This window comes from Neofelis nebulosa, chromosome 4 (assembly GCF_028018385.1).
Source record: "Neofelis nebulosa isolate mNeoNeb1 chromosome 4, mNeoNeb1.pri, whole genome shotgun sequence".
Classification (NCBI taxonomy): domain Eukaryota; kingdom Metazoa; phylum Chordata; class Mammalia; order Carnivora; family Felidae; genus Neofelis; species Neofelis nebulosa.
Window position 1 is genome coordinate 6,878,049 of NC_080785.1, and position 20,699 is coordinate 6,898,747.

At 42.8% G+C, this 20,699-nt stretch overlaps 1 protein-coding gene and 1 pseudogene across 1 annotated transcript in view; both read right to left on the reverse strand.

Moving 5' to 3' along the window:
* LOC131508756 (GTPase IMAP family member 7-like) overlaps positions 1-3,779 on the reverse strand; it is a 65,388-nt gene extending 61,609 nt beyond the window's left edge. The window contains exon 1 of the mRNA XM_058723861.1: positions 3,670-3,779. The gene's annotated coding sequence lies outside the window, so the exon portion shown is untranslated. The remainder of the gene's footprint in view (positions 1-3,669) is intronic.
* LOC131508392 (GTPase IMAP family member 7-like) lies at positions 734-11,119 on the reverse strand (annotated as a pseudogene).
* Between the last annotated feature and the right edge of the window lie 9,580 nt (positions 11,120-20,699).

Below are 20,699 nucleotides of genomic sequence, written 5' to 3' on the forward strand. Positions count from 1 at the left end.
TGATAGTATCGATAAGAAAATTGAGTCCCACCTGAAGGGGTGAACAAAGACTGGAATGCAGAAGAGTTGGATGGAAAGGCCACCAAGGGAGGAGCTGTGACCTTTGGCGTAGGGTTGCAGTTAGTCAGAGATGGCCCTGCAGAGATAGAGGTGGGGGAATGGACACCCCAGCCTTGCTTTTCTACTTCCACAGGGCCTCTGACTTGGACTTCCCATTGGCCAGCCAGGCAGAAGTCAGAGAGCAAGAGATCCCACCGATGTAGTGCAACTAGATCAGCCTCAGGGGGCAAAGAGCTGGGTGAAGTGTGATTCTGCAGAAGCAAATGAAGACTATGTGGCCCAGATGGTATTTTTCAGATACAAGTGGAGACATTTTAGGTTAGGATGGTCCCTAAAAAAGAAGTGAGAGAAACACAGTAAGAGAATCCTGTGACTTTCAGATCTCCATGAACCACAGAACACTTTCCAGAGAAACCCGATACCTCCCTAACATAGTACTTGTGGCCATGCGGTGCAACGACGCATGTGACCAGTGGTTCAGACACTTAACATGTGCAGGATTTCTGATTTGAATTTTCCTGAGTCTTTGAACTCTATATGCCGTTGCCTGATTATGCCAACTTTGTGTGAAGAGGGACAGGTGGCAAGGGGAGGCGGTGGGGACTGAGAGCTGGAAAGACGCTTCGTTCTGGTTAGTTCTCTCTGAATAACAAACCATTCTGAAGCTCAGTGGTTAAAAACAAAAACCATCATTTATTTGTTCTCGTAAAGCTGCCATTTGGGCAGGACTCAGTGGGAATGGATCATCTTTGCTTTCTGCAACTTCGCCTGAGATGGCGGGGCAGCTGGAAGGCCCGCTTCTGTGTTGCCTCATTTGCATGGCGGGCAAGTTGATCTGAGTCACAAATGAAAGGTGAGCTGGGAAGTGGGACAGCGACTTCAGGCCCTGGCATGGGGGCCTCTCAAGAGACAGCCTGGGCTTTCTCACAACATGACAGTCAAGTTCCAAGGGTAAGAACTCCAACAGGGCAAGGAAGCATTGCCCATATGTAACCTTAGAGTCACAAGGTGTTGCTTCAACCATCTGCTATTAATTGAAACAGTCCCAGATCTGCTCAGTTCCAAGGTAGAGGACACAGGCCCCACAAGTCAGTGGCAGGAGTAACAGGGTCAGGTTATAGGAAGAATAAGTAGAAGCTACTGTCACAGCTGTCTATGGAAACTACAATCTACCACTATCGCAAATCATCATAAATTCAAAAGAAAAAACGAAATGGTCTTTACTACCAAAACATATTCCATATTTTTGAAAGCACGTTCATAATCCCATTTGAACCATCTCTAAATAATCCCATCTCAGCTTCTTCCCCGATATTTTTTATTTGTTCAGCATACTTCACCTTTAGCCATTTTATTTTTTCCTCCCGTTCTTCCTGTGATTTATCAGCATATTCCTTTTCTACTAGTTTAATTTCATTATTTAATTGATCGGTGTAGATCTTCTTCAGGTCTTCTTCCTGTTGCTTCAGCCTCTTCTCCGTGTCCTCGTAAATGGCATCGGTAAAGTAAGCCCCTCCGTTGCTCTGCACCATCTCCTCTATCAGCTCCACCAGCTCCTGCACTTGAGCTTCCTTCTTGGCCTCTGAGGCTCTGTTGTTGAAGGCACAGTAGCGGTTCCCACACTCACTGATGATGTTTCTTAGCTTCACATCTGAATCTGTCAAGAAGTCACTCAGGCTCTTCTCCTCCAATTTATCTTTGCGAGTGAACAACACGATCATGTGCTTCAAGGCTGGCTTCCCAAACACAGCCTTGATCAATGCCACGGTCGTCTGGTCTTCCTCCGTGTAGCGGCCCACTGGGAGGACCAAGACGATGGCGTGGGGCCCAGGGCAGGAGTAGAGGACACACCGGCTGAATTCCCCGCATGTGGTATCCAGCATCTCCTTGTTGTCAAAGAGCCCTGGGGTGTCAACAACAACAAGTTTCCTCCCCTTCCATTCCTTGGATGCTTTTTGACACCTGGAGATGACAGCATGGGGAGCAACTCTAGACTCAAAGACTCTACTCCCCAGGATGGTGTGTGCCGTTGCACTCTTCCCACTTCCAGTTTTCCCCACCAAAACAATCCTCAGAGTGTTGTCCTGAGGGTCCACCAATGTCACTGCCAGGAGTCTCTGTGGTGTAAAGGAAAGGAAGGAGAACGAAAAGAGTCAAAGAAGGTAAGTGGAAAGCATCACCTCGCTCTTATGACCTATGTGTTCCTCTCTGAAATCCTGCAGTAGTCTACTATCCATGTACGTCCCATAAAGACAGAAAGATGAGACAATTCAATTACCGTGGAAAAACAACAAAGTAGTTAAAGAGTTCCCCTACAAAAGAGTACCAGATCCAAATGGTTTCATGGGGATCTCACTTAACCTTTCTTAAACTGTTCCTGATGACTTAAAACAGAAGGAAACCTTTCCAATTTTTTCTATGACACAAGTGTGATATTGATCCCAAAGGTTAACAAAGATTTCACCAATAAATAAAGCTACAGACATGTCTCCTTTGTGAATACTAATACAAAAATCCCAAATAAATTGTCAGACACTTAAGTGTAATACCCCACAATTAAATGTGATTTATTTCAGAAACACTAGGGTGGTTCAATATGAGAAAATGGATTGTAACAACACATCCGCGTTAGTAGATTTAAGAAGAAAAATACCTTCATACAGGACAGACATTTCCCCCAAATTCAATACTGTTTTAATAGATACTTCTTCAACATGTTTATATAGAAATATAAATTTTAAAAAATTTGTCACCATTTTTTTCTCTGCAGCTAAAATAGTTGACTATTAAGTTCATTTGGATGAATGAAAAAACAAATTAGCCTGTAGAGTCAACAAAGAGAAGAACGATGAGGGAGGACCAGCTGTACCAGATAGTAAAATATTTTAGCCCCTATAATTAAGGCAGTATGATGTGTGTGTGAACAGAGACAAACGGAAAACAAAAACAGACAATTCAGAAATAGACCAAATTGGTCTACTATATTCATGAGTATCCAGTTCAATTGTATCGTGTTACATTTATCATCCATAAGGCAGCATCTCACAGCAATGGGGAGAAAGATGGACGAATAACCAGCATTGGGATAACTACAAAACCACACAGAAAAAGACAAAACTGCACCCACATCTTCATGCCATTCACATGCTAAATACATTAGAAATATAACACTAAAAATCAATCCACATAAATAATAGACGAAACTCAGACAAATCCTTTGTAACCTAGGGGTGGGGCAACTCTTTCTAAGATTTGAAAGATTGTAAGGAAAAGGATTCATACATCTGACTACATAAAGACCTAAAAGACAATGGGAGACAACGAACATCACAATTAAAATACGAATGTCAGACTATATCAAAGAGGGTTAATTCTCCTCTTATACAAAGAATACCTAAAAGTAGAGAGACAAATATCCAACACCTCGATGGAAAATGGAGCAAGACGTATGAATAAACAGTTCAAAGAAAAAAAAGAAATGTCAAGTCTCCTCAACTATGTAAAAATATATGAACACTCAAAGTAGAGAAATATAAACCCAATGTAGGAAAAGAAAAAAACTAAATATAACAAATTAAAATTACACTGAGATACTATTTCTCCACTTACAGATTTGGCAAAAGTGCAAAAATTTGCTGCTATAATCAGTCGGTAAAGGTTTAGAGGAAACAGGTTCTCTTCTCCGTGGCTAATGAGAATAGAAAAACAGTCTAAAACCTACAGGGGAGAAATTAGCAATATCATACAAATCACATATACATTTATTCTTGGATTGTGAGTCCCAATTTTAGGATTTATGCCTGTAGTGGTCAAGGGCAGGTCACCCCTAAAAGTGCAACTTTGACATACTGACTATTTCATATAAAAGTAACTTAAGATACAGCCTGTGTGGGAAGATTACTAAGACCCTCTTCTGTCCCCCTGCAAGCAGGAAACAAATCTCCCGTGTAAAAGGTGCCCTTCCTGTCCCAGGAGGTAAAGAGACACTCTCATGACCAGGGATGGGAGATTTAGAGCCAAGAAGACTGTATAAACAGCCCACTACTTTCTACTAATTTACTACCCCAGCCCAAAGTCTCTTTAGAATTCCTCCCTAACAGATGCTCCCAAAGTTAAGTTTTCCATGTTTTGTCAATCCCTCACAGATCCATCATCTCTTTGCCTAAAAAGTATAGAAACTGCCTGCCTTGGTCATCTCTCTTGGTCTTAGATTCATTAGTGAGCATTTGTGCGCAGTGCTTTTTTCTCTCTTGTTAATCTGCCTCAAGTGAATGTAACTCTTAGTGCAGCTGGAAGAACTTGAAGGGTATAGGAAGAAGTTCCCCTTCCTTTTATCCCAGAGCTACACTGACAAAAACACAGGAAAAGATTAGGCATATTTTATTCTCTGCGTCACTATTTGTAATAATCAAAGACCAAAAATCTACCAAATGCCCACTAGTAGGGGTCTGGTTGAATAAACCAAGGTACATACACACAGCGATGTACTATCTAACTGTAGAAAGGAATAAGAAATACCTCTCTATGCTGGGAAGGAGAGATCCCCAGGATATTTCATTAAGCAAAAAAAAAAAAAAAAAAAAAAAAAAAAAAAGGCAAAGTGAAGAAAATATTTACTTTACTGTCATTTCTCTAGTGGGGAGGAACATGAACTGTAGGTACAAAATACAACATATAAAAGCAATGGCAGATCATCTGAACCGCCACAAAGAAATTGTTGACAGACAGATGGGAAGAATAAGGTGGGGGTCAGGGTAGAAGCTGGAAACTGCTTTGAATATACTTCGATTTCATAGATTTGTCTTGGAAGCATGTACTTCCTTTTTTTGAGAGTTCGAATTACAGCTCTTTTCCTTTATGAAAGACCTACATGTGTACCTGCTGTTGCTGGCTGAAATACATTCAAAGAGGAGTTTTCATTTGTACAAAAAAAAAGCTGAACACGAATACAGCGTTCCGCATTTGTTTCACAGTGAGTTGAGCTAATAGAGAGGCCGAGTGGGCCGTTGTCCACGCCATCTGCCAATCACCTTCCCCAGGAACCTCACACAGGGATTCACCATCCAGCCACCAGAGCTGTGAGCCAGATGAGCACGTGGGCTTTCTCTCAATTAAATGTGTGCATCTGTTAACAAGTTGTGTCTAAAAGTATCAGAAACACATAAGGGAGGTTATTTGGGGGAGATCTGGGAATGCGCACCCTTTTTCCATGTACATTGATGGTAATTGCTGCTCTGCTTTATGTCATTTTGTTTCATAAAAGATTTCATAGCAACGTTCTGCTTGCGGATAGTGAGGAACATCTGTAAATAGATTACATAATTATACAACAAAAACTATATTTTCAGATAACTAGTAAAAATCAAAAGCAAATGAAATACATAGTATTTGGTGTAATAGACAAACCACACAAAGAATTGGTCCAAGAAACTTGAAAATGCAGTTGCCTCATTGGCTATTGTCCTAATGGGATACAGTGTAAGACCAAATAGGGGGAAAAACATCTAGAAAATCTTAAATTGCGTTCAGGAATCCTGTCCTATTCTTAGCTTTTTGTGCACATATGTAGTTTTAAAGCCCAAGGACAAGCCCAGTGGCAATGAGCACCCTTAGTGCCTATACTGTGCCCTTCAAATGCCATTTCCCACCAAAAACATTAGGACTCTTAGGAGAAGGTACCGATTCCATTTCTGGGCCAAGAAATGTGCAAGTGGATCCTAGACTATCCTAGTCACACTAAAAAGTGAGGATGCTATCAAAAACTACTCAGACTGTGGGACACCTGGCTAGCTCTGTCAATACAGCATGCATCTCTTGATCCCATGCTCATGAGTTCTAGCCCCACATTGGGTGCAGAGATTACTTCCAAAAAAAAAGTTTGGATGTTACCGAAAGGACTACAGAGCCAACTTGAAGAAGGCTGACTGGACAGAGATGAGGTAATTTGAGTATCAATGAGAATAATAATTTCAATGGATTAAAATTCATCAAATATGTTGAAGTTCATGAATTCATAACAATACCATCATCAAAAAAGAAGTGAAGTGTTCCCCTTGGGTTATGCTAGGAAATGATGTCATCAGTCTGAACACAGGCAAAAAAGAATCAAGCATTCCTTTTGTCTTAATAACTACACCTTATGGAAATGAAACTATGATTCAGGGGAAGTTTCTTTTATAGGATCATGCCATCCAATAAAAGAAGAAAGAATGATAGAATTATATTATAATTTGCGACCGTTAATGAAACAAAGTTACTCTAGGCTATCATTACTGTCTGCTACATTACAGAAAGAGACAGAAGAAAATATAAGGTGCCTTCTGATGGAAGTTTACAACTGCACCTATGAAATATTGCCACCCAACTAACCAAGCAAGCCTTAATCTGATCAAGCCTCTCCTTAAATTTAAATTTATACAAAACACTGAAACTAGAAGAACATGTCATATGACATGTTGAGGATTTAACGAGCAAAATGTACACTGTCCAATTATCTTGGACAAAGGACCAACCGTTTCTTAAACAGAAACATTTTGTAAAAAGAAACAGGAAGGTGAAAACTTATTTATCAAATTAAACTTAAGAGATATGAAAGAATTGCAATTTATGAACCGTATTTGGAGCTGATTTCAATTTTATTTTTTTTAAAAAAATTTTAATGTTTATTTATTTTTGAGAGAGACAGAGACAGAATGCGAGTGGATTAGGGGCAGAGAGAGAGGGAGACCCAGAAGCAGAGGCAGGCTCCAGGCTCTGAGCTGTCAGCACAGAGACCGACACGGGGCTCGAACTCATGAGCTGTGAGATCATGACCTGAGCTGAAGTCGGACACTCAAACAACTGAGCCACCCAGGCGCCCCTGATTTCAATTTTAAAATCTATGAGATAATCTGGGGATTGGAATACATCTGGTAATTGTTTAAAAATTCTAATTGCTTTTTGAAGTCTGATCATGGTATATTTTAATGACCTGTATCTCCCAGACATACATATGTAAATATTTACTGATAAAGTGATAAAATTTTTAGTATTATAGTAATTTAGTAATTTTTAGTATTCTAATGTTTGAAGTGTATTCATTTATTTATTTATTTAATCTCTACAACCAGCGTGGGGCTCGAACTAACAACACTGCGATCATTCTCTTCCCACTGAGCCAGATAGGTGCCCCCACTCTAATTTTTAAATGAGGAAATAGATGTGGCTCAGAAATGCTGAGGAAGTTGCCCAAGGTCACTGCATTAATGGGCTTTGGGCAGAGGAGGGATTCAATGCAAAGTATGTCTGACCCTACACTCATGCATGACCCTTGCACACTCTGGTCCCTTCTTGGTTCCTTCTCAGGTCCTTGATTCTACATTTCTGTTTACATTGGATCAGAAATAGATCATGGGAGGCCAGGGGAGATAGTTCACTCTCTGTCCAGAAACGTGAACTGGTAGCAACCCTGGAATTAGGGAAAGCAACCAAAGGGATTCATGCACATTTGTTTTCTATAGAATAGCTCATTCTCTCCCCATGGCACCCCTTCCTTACCTCCTCTGTTACACTGTCGATCACAGCATTTCTCTCTTACATGTTGGAAAGGACACAGCCAGCTGAATTCTAGGCTTCCTGTGCCATTTGTGACCTGGGTATCCCGGGGAATTTGATAAAACCACACGCACATCGTCTGGGATTCAGATTTACTTTCAGGAAAAAAGAGGGATTGGGACAGACTGGTCTCCAAATTGCCTTCCAGCTCTAAAGACCTGCCTTGAGGACACTAGTTTCCCACTAAGGGAAATGGATGGGGTGTCAGGCAGCACTCACTCTGTCATGACAGCAACTGATGGAAGATATGCTGTTCAGCAAGATTGTCCTGATAAATAGGAGACATGTGGACATGGGCCACTCAATATCCTTAGTCCCACCCTACCTTCTACCGAGACCCCTGTGGCAGCATCCTCATTGATGGGCTGCTGGAACGGTACCCAGTCCCTTCTAGGAGCAGAACCCACACCCAGGCACACCCTTATGTCCTGCTGCCCCTCACCGTTCCATTGCTCTGAGGCCAGGCTCACCTTCTTTTGAAGGAGCTGATGAGTTCCCCATTGTTCTCCAAAGAACCTCTTTGAGCTGCTGCTTTTGCTTTCACTGTGAGGAAAAGGTGTTTGCAGGCAGCAAGCTCAGATTGGGTGGAGATAGTGAAGGAACTCTGGCTTTAAAGAGACAGAAATATTGCCCTATAATTGGAGGAGTGCTTTAGTTTCACCAAGGTGTAAGCTTTTCTCCATGTGCCTGCTATCACACCAAATTTTACAAACCTATATTTGGTGTTTGGGGTTATACTGGTGGATCCCAAAGGCCCTTATTACATGACACAAATCATGCACACAGAGCCAGGCATGGTGTTGGATCATCTTCCCTGCATGGAGTGGGAGACTCTGGGGTGATTCTAGGAAGAAGAAACTCAAATAGGTGGCTAGATGTGTCCAAATTTAGAGCCTGGGATACTTCCCAGTGATTGTATCATATGGGTTTTCATGATAGTCTTTCATGAAGGTCTCAAGTTACTCATTACAAATTTACCAGCCTTCAGTTACAAAGCCAAGACTCTAAAGGATTGGGAGCCAAGAGAAAAAAAGGAAGATGTGGCCTGGAAAAGTCTTCCAATGACCATACACCTTCTCTGGTTTTCTTCATATGGTTCTTTCAAGCCCCAAAATATGCATGACCTGACAAGAAGAGATGCATCCAGGGAGGAGATCAAACTTCCCCCTACAACCTTCCTACTTTCCTCTACCCAGACCCAGGCACAGGTAGATTTTCCCAGATTTAGCCAGTGCATCCACTCCAACCTGCTCTGGAAACTTTGAGATGATAGGCAGATGGTCAAACCTCTCATGGTTGACCAGTTATTCCAATTGTCTGTTGCATCATCATGAAATTATAATGTTTTTGATTATATATTTTTGTTCACTACATTGAGACATGGGATTACTTGATGCTCACACTTCAAGGTGGGTACTAAGAGAACTAAATGTGGCAGGAAGTAGTGGCCAATGGGGAGGCAACCCATGGAGGGAAGCAGCTAGATTTGGAAATTATTGTATTAATACTATATTATTGGTCCATATCATTAGACCAGTTATTGGTGCTAATGACTTGGAGGGCCCCAGGTAACTGTTTTCCAACTTGCAATAAAGACACAGACCGGGCGGGACCAGCTATGTAATTTGCAAATTCTGGCACAAAAGGAATATGCCAGGCCCTTTGTCAAAAACAAACAAAAAAAATTAAGAATTTCAAGATGACATCAACAGAACAGTAAATCCTTCTAAGTACAAGGCCCTGTGCAACGGCACAGGTCACATACCCATGAACTTGGTCTTGATGAGGCTACATACATAAAAGTCTAGAGGAGGGCTAGAATTATATTTCCTGCTCAAAATATCTCTACCATTTCCTAGTTTCATTTCAAGCTACATATTCCTTGAGTGAAACTTGTCCTTGGATGTTTTCATGGTCAGCTAATTGCTTCTCCAGGTATTATGCTCAGGTATGCTGTTAAGTTCCCTAGAGGGAACAGGAGACTAGTTGACACAGAATCCATGGATGCCACAAGAAATCAGATGCGGGTCTCAAATGGTAACAGCCTTGTGATCCTTGGTCAAAAAGGAGCATGTGGCCCCCATCAGTCCCATCCTGAGCCCTAAGTTAGGAGTGATCTCCTTCTAGAAGATTCTGGATAGAAGCAGTGTAGCCCCTTATCTGTATTGTTCACTTAGCCACGCTCCTGATCATTGAGGTCTTCCTTCCACTTGCACCTGTGCTGTGAGCCACAGGCCTCTCCACCGCTTGTCTCCTCCTGCAACCCTGGAAACACAACTTTCCGCCCAGGATCTTGCTCCTTCCACATAGTCAGAAGCAGAGAGATAAATGTGGACAAAGCCACAGCTTCCTTTTTTATGTTTTCCTTTGATTCTTTCCATTTCACACACACACACAGAAATGTGGACATAATGAATTTTCAAAAGGTGTGGGGTCATTAAGAGACATTCTTTGAATTCTATAGGAGTCTTCTTGTGGGGCTCAGGGTGTTTTCTGATGCTCAGATCTAGATAATCTCAAAGCTCAACTTATCAAAATAGTGCAGAAATAATAACAGTAGTTTAAAAGAATCGTTCCCCCATTGTCCTGTTTCTTCTACATATCGTCTTTGGAACTTTGGTGGATCCATTTCCTATTGCCTCCATAACAAATTCCCAAAACATTAGTAGCTGAAAGCAATATAAACTTCATCTTCTGCAGTTATGGAGGACAAGAGCATGGAATTAGTCTTATGGAGATAAAATCAACGTCCTGCAGAGCTGGTTCTTTCTGGAGGCTCCAGGAGAGAATCCATCCCTTGCTTCTTACATCTTCTAGAAGCTGCCAGCTGTCCTGAGCTTGTGGCCACATCACACCAATCTCTGCTGCTTTCATCACATTGCCTTCTTGCCTCTCCTTAGAAGGACCTTCCTGATTACATCTGGGGCCCACCCAGATAATCCAGAATAATCTCCCCATCTCAAAGTCATTAACTTAATCACATCTGCAAAGATGCTTATGGAATAAGGTAACATTCACAGGCTCTGTGGATTAGAGTGTGGCCATCTTTCAGGGGCCACCATTCAGCCTGCCACATTTGGGTGAGTTAACCTCTCTGCAACTCACTCCCCTAATCTTTAAAATGGAATACTTACTTCAGACGATCATTGTGAAACCAGATAAATTTGTACACATGTAGTGGTACTCACACCATAGTGATCAATAGGTATTAGTTAGTAGTAATAATTCAACCCTCAATGCTAGTCTCATAGATTACCCCTCTAAGGCTCACGTACTCATCAGAGATGCTGTCTTAATCAGCTTGCACAACCATAATACCACAGCCTGGGAGCAGGAACAACAGGAATTCATTTCTCACAGTTCTGGAGACTGGGCAGCCTAAGCCCAATGTGCCAGCCAACTTGTTTCCCTGGGGAAGGCTCACTTCCTGATTTGCAAATGGCACTGTCTCACCATGTCCATACATGATGAGGCAGGAAACAACTCTCTGCTATCTCTTCTTACAAGGGCACTAATCCCGTCAAGAGGATCCCAGATTCATGAACTCATGGAAACCCACTTACCTTTTCCCCAAATACCATCATGTTGGGGGTTAGGGATTCTGGAGCCGTCTCTCTTGGTGCCACATAAATCTAGTCACTTCTACTTTGTAACAATCTCTTTTTAAGTGGATATCACTCAAGGTTTCCTGATTTCTCCCCACTCACTCCACCCCCAAAGCGCACTGCATGAAAAGGAAGACTCAGCACCTCCACAGCCTGTCTACCAGGATAAGGGATCTGGATTATCTATACCCCTGCATTCACATGTCTTCAATGAAATTGTCTTCTGGCTCCACAATTGTGCAAGAAGAGCTGCCTCTTGCAGGCTAATAGCAGCCATGTCACAAAAGAGATATAGGTGCTAGGTATGACAGTCCACTTGGGGCTGAATCCCTCAAAGGAAACATTGACCAAACCCTCACGAAATAAGGACCATGCCCCCCAAAGAGCCTTTTACTGTCTTCCACGATGTTATATTCAGTTATGAACCACAACCATTCAGTTCTGTTCTCAAACAGGTCTCTGCATCCTCCTAAGGCTTCTCCAAAGATCTGCCAAAAGTGACCACTCAGAATTTGTGTCTTCACCAGAGGGTCACAGTCTTGGAGCTTCAGGGGAAAAACTGTAGGACGTGCTCTGAACTACTGTTGCCTCAAAGAGACTCTTCAGAGCAGGTTTGCAAGATGGCAGCACTGACTCAATGCTCAGACTGTGCCAGTGAGCAAAGCCAGGACTACTGGGACTCTCAGGCTGGAAGCATATGTACCTCAGGAAATCAGACGACTGACTCAAGATCCAGCAGAGTGAGAAGTAATGACATAGGACTGACTGAACGGATTCAAGATGTGCCATTGTGGTTATTTGTTTGGAATATTGATGCATTCTGTTTGATGTTCTACTTGTATGGCTATTTGTGGAAACCTTATTTCTTTCTCCTTAAATGAATTAGTAGACTGTGTATCTGTAAACCCACAACAACCATCTTTAAACAATACCTCATCGTCACCTACCCTCAAAATTCAGAAACAAATGCTTCTACTGAGTTTCATTCACTTTCATGATGATAGAACCATTTGCATAGGTTTAATAAAAATCTGTCCTCTTGTTTACAAAGATACCATTGGAAAAATCGATTCTGCAGCAAGGCCATATATACAGGGTGATATCTGAGAGTGACTGTTGTTTAATCAAAGACCATCAGACCACTGCTAAGGAGCAATTGTTGTTGTTACATTTGGAGCTAATGTCTCCAAAACCTTCATAAGAAAACTAATATGATGTCTGGCTTCCAGGATCCCAGTCTCTCAGGTAATAAGGAAGTCCACTCCCAGGTAGTCTAGAAACCCAGGCAAATTTTGGAGACATCAGGAAGAGGAAATTCACTGAGATTTATGGGTACAGCATGGAAAGTTTATTGGAGAAAGTGTTTGGACCTTGGTTTCCTACTCCTAGGATAGAAGAATGGCAGGGGCTTTGAAAAGTCTGATTCAAAACTCATCTATCCTTTGGAATTGATAGTTGCTTAATATGATTAAGCTCTAGATTTCCCAAGCAAACTCAGGGAGGCTTTTCCAGTTAATTAAGATTCTTGCTGCATCTGTATAAATAATCAGGCCATGCATAGTAAAAACAATCTTCTAGGATCAACAATACTTGTTGGAGACTGTTTATGATCACAAAGTAGAGAACGCTATGAAAATGATCCAAAACTTAGAAATAGGCAAGAGAGATTACTGGAGTGTTCTATTGTTCTGTGTGGTGCTGTGCTTGATGATCCACTGTGATATTTTACAACACTTTAAGGACAGAGAGAATTTTTGCACATCTCTGCCTTGGAGATACTCAGCGAATTTTCTGTCTGGTGGAATATACAACTCACAAATTACATGTTACTACTCTCTTGAACACATCAACCCTTGATTTCAAATGACCTTTGTGTTTCTGTTTGTTTGTGTTTTTTGTTTTATTCTTTGCTTATTTGTTTGTCTTTAACTAGGTTTCACACCCAGCATGGAGCCCAAACTTAAGACCCTAAGGTCAAGACCTGAGCTGAGATCAAGAGTCAGACGCTTAACTGATTGAGCCACCCAAAGGAACTTTGAACCAATTATAGAATCATACTGGTTCTCTAGTTAAGCCATGAGTTGAGCCAAATCTTTGATGCATTTATACTTGCCCAGGAGTCATGAGTTTGCTTTTTTTGAAAACTGCAGATAAGAAAGAGAGGCAGAAATAGCATGATTCAACCCTTGGAGGTGGAAATAACACTGGACACAGGCAGAGAACAGCTAACAATTTGGAGTGCAGGAATCATTACCAGCATTTACTGAGGGCCTACTGTGTCCCTGGCACTTGCCTCTCCATCATTATCACCTTCGTTCCTTACAAAAGTGTAAAACGGATATTAACGGGAACAATGATATCTAGAAGAATCTCATTCTTGGAAGAGGAGTTGAGACTGATTATAATGACTGTTGAATACCAGGCCAAGGAATGTGGATTCTAAGCCCCAGGCAGTAGAAGATTTCCAAGAAGTAGAGACCTAAGAAAACTATCCCAATGGGTTAACCTGGTAACTGCAACTAGGACTGGAGAGGAAGAGATCAGGGGTACTGTACCCTCACACTGCACACACTGTCCCTCTCTTACCATATCTCTTACCATATCGTAGGTTGAATTGTGTCCCTCTAAAGAAGTCCTAACTCCTGGTACCTGAGAATGTGACCTTCTTTGGAGCACGGTCTCTGTGATGTCATGTCATGAAGTTAAGGTTGAGCCCTACTCCGATGCCTGGAATCGCTTCATTCACAGTGAGGGAAGTTTACACACAGATACACACAGAGAACACCATGTTGCAAAAGAGGCAGAGATTGGAGTGAAGCACCTAGAAGGCAAAGAACAAAGCAGGCCAGCCAGCACCAGAAGCTAAGAAGCAGCAAAGAAGGATCCTTCCCCGGAGACTTCATGGAGAGTATGGCCCTGGGAACGTCTCGGTTTGGCACTTGTAGCCTGTGCCAGTGAGACAGTAGCCATAACAATGAGACAGTAAGTTTCTGCTCTTTAAGCAACAGTTTGTGGTCATTTGCTACAGCAGCTCCTGGGGGAATTAATATAGATTTTAAGGCCAAGAAGTAGAGTCCTGCTCTGGTAATTACCTAAAATGTAGGAGTCATTTTGAAATTGAGTAATGCATGCAGGCTCGAAGAATTCTGAGGTATATGATAAAAAGAAAGGGTTAAGAGGATGTCGGTGGTAGGATGAGCATCCAGGTCACTTTCTGGTGAGGTCCCAGAGAGAGGTGGGAACCACGCTGCTGGACATTGGAGGGATGATGGCACTTGCTATAAAATGGCAGGCGGAAGGGAGATAGGCTAAACTGAGGTGGGCTGCTGGGTGGAGAGTAGACCATGTAAGTGATGAACTTGAATATTTAGCTGAGGAGAATTCCTAGAACAGTATGGAAGGTGCAGCCTGGTATCTCCTTGCTGCTGCTAATGAAATGAGAGAGGAAAGAGAGTGGTGGCCTATCTGCCAGCCAAGGAGCATCAAGATGGCCAGCTGCCAGGAGAGCCCAGGAAGAAGCAAGCAGGTCCTCCCCTTGAGGCTTCAGAGAGCGCATGCCTCTGCTGGCATCTTGACTTTGGACTCCAGGAGCTACCACACAATCCATGTCTCAACTGTTTCAACTGGTGTTTGGCCGACCTGTCGTGCAGTGCTAGGCATCCAGCATGTCCCCTCTACCTTGCCCCTGCCTGCTTTCTTGTCCCATCCTCTGAGAAACCCAAAGGTCTCCCCTTCTGTGGCATGGTGTGAACAGGGCAAATTTTCTAGACTACATTCTTCCTCATTCCCGCCACATTTCTGGCCCAGACGGACCCTGAGTCTCCATGATGAGAGAGAGCTTGTGGCTTTCTCAGAATTTAGATTTCAGTCCTCTGAAGAATTTTCTTTTTGTAAACAATTATACAACACCAAAACAAAAACTAACAATTGTTTCTTTTAAAGAGACACACAGGAATTTAAGGCCTGGGAGTGCGGTTAAGGCCTCCTGAACTCTTAAGGCAAACAGGCAGACTGTCAGGGCGCCATGAGCTGGGGGTCAGAGGTAAAAGCAGGCCCCGGTCCCAAAGCAACAATCAATCCCTCACTCTTACAGAATACCAACACCGCACAAAAGGACTATTTTCTCTTAATCAGCAAAAATGTCTCATTAATATATGAAAATCAGTCAGTGGAATAGTGTGTGGGCCTTATTCTGCCACAATCAAGATCTATGGCTTGGAGAAAACCCATACACAAACAGACCCCAAAACACCACAATCCCCATGTGCCCCACTATCTTTATGGATAAGAAGTCCTAGATTGCCTCAATACAATGCCTCCTACAGAACAGCATCATGCGAGACTATCTGGGCCTCTCCCAATGAGGATGAATCCCAAGACTCTCCCCACCCCCCACCCCGGCATGATTCATGACCCTGGGCTCACGTACCCACACAATTTCTCAGGTGTTGGTTGGCTGTAGGTATAAATCTCCAGGTGGAACAGGGGCCTGTGGCCCCCAAAGGGAGACCTTGAGGAGGTCCGAGTCCCAAGACTCCTGGCTGGAAGACCCAGGTATAAATATGAGTATGGACCTTCTCTCCCCATGGCTTTAGTGTCCCTGGGCCATCAGAGTAATGGACACTTACAGATGGTTATGGACATCACCTTTATTTACCAGCCAGCACCAACAGCCATGAACACAAGAAGCAAAGGCACAGGCATGTTTCACCCCGAGTTCTCTGCTACTCTCCACACACACAGCATCCTTCCTCACTCATCCGCCTAGACTTTCCAGTCCCACGCCTCCAAACCCCACAGCCTTTGCTTGGATGGCCCCTGGATTCTTAGCCATTCCTCGGTACCAATGGTGGAAGAGGTGGCTTGGGAGAATGGGTGTCAGGGAAAGAACTCACAGGCTGCCAGGACCAGCTGACAGCATTCAGTGATCTGCCCTCTCTGGGATTTACAACAAAGTTGGCACAGTTTCTGCTGTTACCTTCATTTCTTTCTTTGGGTTTCAACTTGACATCTTTTATTGCTTCACTCATATCTTTGTGGAGTGTCTCGAGTGCTTTATTACAAATGATAAACACGGTAAGTAAATCTTTAACGAGGGATAAAGGAAAGACTGTTATATTTATGGCACCATATCACAGCACAGTTTTTTTCTGTTATTGTTTCCCACAGTCCCTTGCATTTTCAAGAAATGGGTAACAGGGTGATTTCTCGTAAATTCACTCATGCACAGAAAAACATACATCTTACTTCAGCCCCAGCAATTTCCTGCCTCACTTCTCCCGAGTCTGTCTTCCTCATCAGGCCACAGAGGCAAGGTCACAGGTTCATGTCTTCTCATTTGTGGCTGCTCTTGTGCTCAAAAGGGACTGGGGCAGGAAGGCGGGGCCAAGGAGGAACCCCACCATGGAGGTCTCACTGGCCTCTGCACAGGTAGCTTTTCCCATCTCTCCCCAGGCTGGTGCTGGCCTGAGGATGAGGTGGACGTCTTCCTGGGAATCTCCAACCAGGACCCGTTCAAAGCAAGCACAGCAGCTAGATCTTTTGACCCCGACGTGGGCTGAACAAGTCAGTTCTGCTCTTTATTAGAACAGGTGCACACGGATGCTGCTATCTTCCAAAATTTTGACCAATTTTTCTACTGGTTGTTTGTTCAGTGAATGATTGATTGATTAAAGTTTATTTATTAATTTTGAGAGAGAGAGAGAGTGAGGAGGGGAGGGACAGATAAAGAGGGAGAGACAGGATCCCAAGCACACTCCCTGCCAGCACAGAGCCCGACGCAGGGCTTGATTCAAGAACCGTGAGATCATCATTCTGAGGTGAAGCCATGAGTTGGATGTTCAACCAAATGAGCCCCCCAGGTCCCCCCAACTTTTAAGAAATTTTTCGCTCAAAACATAAATAACTAACAAACAGCCGAGCAGCCTTATTATTTTGACTATTATTTATTTATCAGGAAGATATAGAACGTGGCAGTTGCACTGAAATGACTCATGTCCAAGCTGTGAAAGAATATAAACGACTCTTTGGAAATACAGGGAGAGGCCAGCATCTCTCTCACCCTCTGCAAGTTCACCATATCTGCAGTTAGTAGGACAGCAAGACTCCGTATAAAGACGGCTGTCGGTAAGACGGTGGTAACTGCTGCCTGGCTCTCTTTTGACGCTGTTTCGTTTAACTATAATAAGACACCACAAGGGGAAGGCAAAACGAGGCAAACTCCAGGCAGCCAAAAGGAAGGAAGAAGGGGAGGGTTGGCAATGTGGCCAGAGTTTTACCCAAACCTAGGACAGGCTTCCATAAACCCGGAGGAACCCTACAGACCTAGTACTGGTGGGACAGCCATAAGTGGTATAATGTATATATTTTTAAAAATATATTAAAGTCTCTTAAAGTTGTTCTAAGATCATTCAGCAAACATAGAAACACCTACTAAAAAAAAAAAGTCTACTAAATAGTAGTAAGAACAGTGAGTCTGTGACACTTACCATAAGCTGCTTCCTCCCTTCCAACACACACTCAGCTCCTCTAGAAGGAAACTGCATTCTGGGAGGCATGGACAAAGGTGGGGCTCCCTGTCCCCTCAGCATTCCAGCAAGAGAGCAGTATCTTGGGAGGAATCAGCTGGCAGTCAGTAGGTTTTACCACCAGGTATAGTGCGGACAGGCAGAGTGGTTAGGGAAAGATGCACACAGTGGGGCTAAGACAACTGTCACCTCCCGGGACTGTGCAGGCACAGGCTGCACCCTCTGAGGAGAGACACCAGAGGTTTCACCCTGCAGGGGAAGCAGACTTCACTGGGAGAGTCCAGCCAAACATGCAAAACGCCTGCACAAAGTTGCAGTGAAGCGCCAGAGCAGATATCCTTGTCTTATCTCTGATCACAGAGGCAAAGCTCTCAGCCTTTCATCAAGTATGGTACCAGTGGTGGGAGTTTTCACACTGATTTCCTTCAGTTCTTTCAACATGCTTAGAACTGCTCTTTGGAAGCCCTGTCTCTGAATCCAATATCCAGGGCCTCTGCCAGGCAATTCCTGTGGCCTGAGTTTTTCCAGTATATGGGTCACACCTTCCTGTTTCGTTGTACATCTTACAGGTGTTGTTAAAAACTGGGTATTTTAGGTAACATCGTGTAGTGAATCTGGATACTGATTCCATTTCTGCCTTTCTAGGCCTTGATTTGCTGCTGTCTGTGTGTCCATAAGAATACAGAAATTGCTTTTTTAAACAACAAAATAGAAATTCTGCAGCAGAAAAGTATGAGTGAAATGAAAATTTGACTAGTGGAGCTCAACGATAGATTTGAATGGCTAGAACAAAGATTCAGTGAATTTCAAGATGTAATAATGATAAACACACATGACTTCACAATTGAGCCCCAAAACACAGGAAGCAAAAAATAACAGGCGTTGGGGCACCTGGGTGTCGCAGTCGGTTAAGCGTCCGACTTCAGCCAGGTCACGATCTGTGAGTTCGAGCCCCGCGTCGGGCTCTGGGCTGATGGCTCGGAGCCTGGAGCCTGTTTCCGATTCTGTGTCTCCCTCTCTCTCTGCCCCTCTCCTGTTCATGCTCTGTCTCTCTCTGTCCCAAAAATAAATAAAAAACGTTGAAAAAAAAATAACAGGCGTCAAGGAGAAATAGACAATTCAACAACAAGCTGTAGACTTCAATGTCCACGTTGAACAACACGTACCACAGCTAATCAGAAGGTCAAAACAGAAACGGAAGATGTGATCCACAGATAAACCAACTAGACCTAACACTAGATCACTTAACCCAACGAAGTAGATTATGCATTCTGTTCAGGTACACAGAGAACGTTCTCCTAAATATGACCAATAGGCTATAAAATGGGCCTCAATAAATCTAAGAGACTTGAAATCCTAGAGTATAACAGGGGGGTAAGCTCCTTTACATCAGTCTTGGCAATAATTTTTTGGATTTGACCACAAAAACAAAGGCAGCAAAGATAAAATGATCAAGTGAGATTACATCCAACTAATACGCTTCTGCCTGGCAAAGGAAACCATCAACAATACAAAAAGGCAGCCCACTGAATGGGAGAAAGTATTTGCAAATCATATATTTCATAAAGGGTTAATACCCAAAATACATAAAGAACTCCTATAACTAATAGCAAAACCCGAGCAATTTATTTAAAAAGGACAGAGGAACTAAACAGGCGTTTTCCCAAAGAGGACATACAGGTGGCACATAGGTGCATGGATATGTGCTCAGTATCACCATCATCAGGGGAATCGCAAATCAAAACCACAATGAGGTATCCCCTCACACCTGTTAGAATGGCTATCATCAAGAAGACAAGAGGTAACAAGTGTTAGGGAGGATGTGGAGAAAAGGGAAGCCTTGTGCACTGTGCATGGGACGCAAGTTGGTGCAGCCACTGTGGAAAACAGTATGGACGGTCCTCCAAAAATTATAGGTAGCATCACATTTGATCCGGCAATCCCACTTCTGGGTATTTATCCAAAAGAAAGGAAAGCAAGATCTCAAAGAAAGATCTGCACTCACAAGCTCCCTGCAGCATTGCTCACAATACCCAAGATGTGGAAGCAACCTAAGGGTTTATATATATATATATATATATATATATATATACACACACACACATATATATATATACACATATATATAGTTCTCTGAAAAGAAAGAAGAACATCTTCTCATTTGCAACAGCAGGGTCAAACTTGAGGGCATTATCGTAAGCGAAACAGGTCGAACAGAGAAAAACAAATACTGTATGATATCACCCTTATGTGGAATTTTAAAAAGCCAAACTGATAGAAATGGAGAGTAGAACGGTGGTGACCAGGGTCTTGGGGATGGGGGGATGGGGAGACATTGGTCAAAGAGTACAAAGTTCCAGTTATAAGATGATTAAGTTGTGGGGATCTAACGTGCAGCACAGTGACTATAGCTCATTACCACTGTATCATACCTTAAGTGTTACTAAGAGAGTAGATGATCTTAAATGTTCTCACTCAAAAAAAGAGTAATGGTAAATATGTGATGTGATGCAGGTGTTACCTAATAATATTATGGTGGCAATTATTTTGCAATATAGAGTGTATCAGATCAACACATTGCACCCTTTCAAATTACAGTGTTACATTTCAATTATATCTCCATAAAGCTGGATAGGGTGTGGGGGGATAAGGTGGAGGGCCATGGGTTAGGTATCTTCACTAGAGAGAATGAACTGGCAAGACTGAGTAAAAATCACGCCCCAGAACATTAGCTTCAGATTAAGTGAAAGCCCTCACTACACACGGGGAGAGTTGACTCCAGAAACTGTAAGTGAGTTAGGCAAGATCACAGAGTTGATTCCAGAACAAACCAGGTCCAGGGCACATAGCACCATCCACTGTTGTAGCCTTCTCTCCACACAAAGTCTGGCTATTTTACTCACGGCTATTTTCC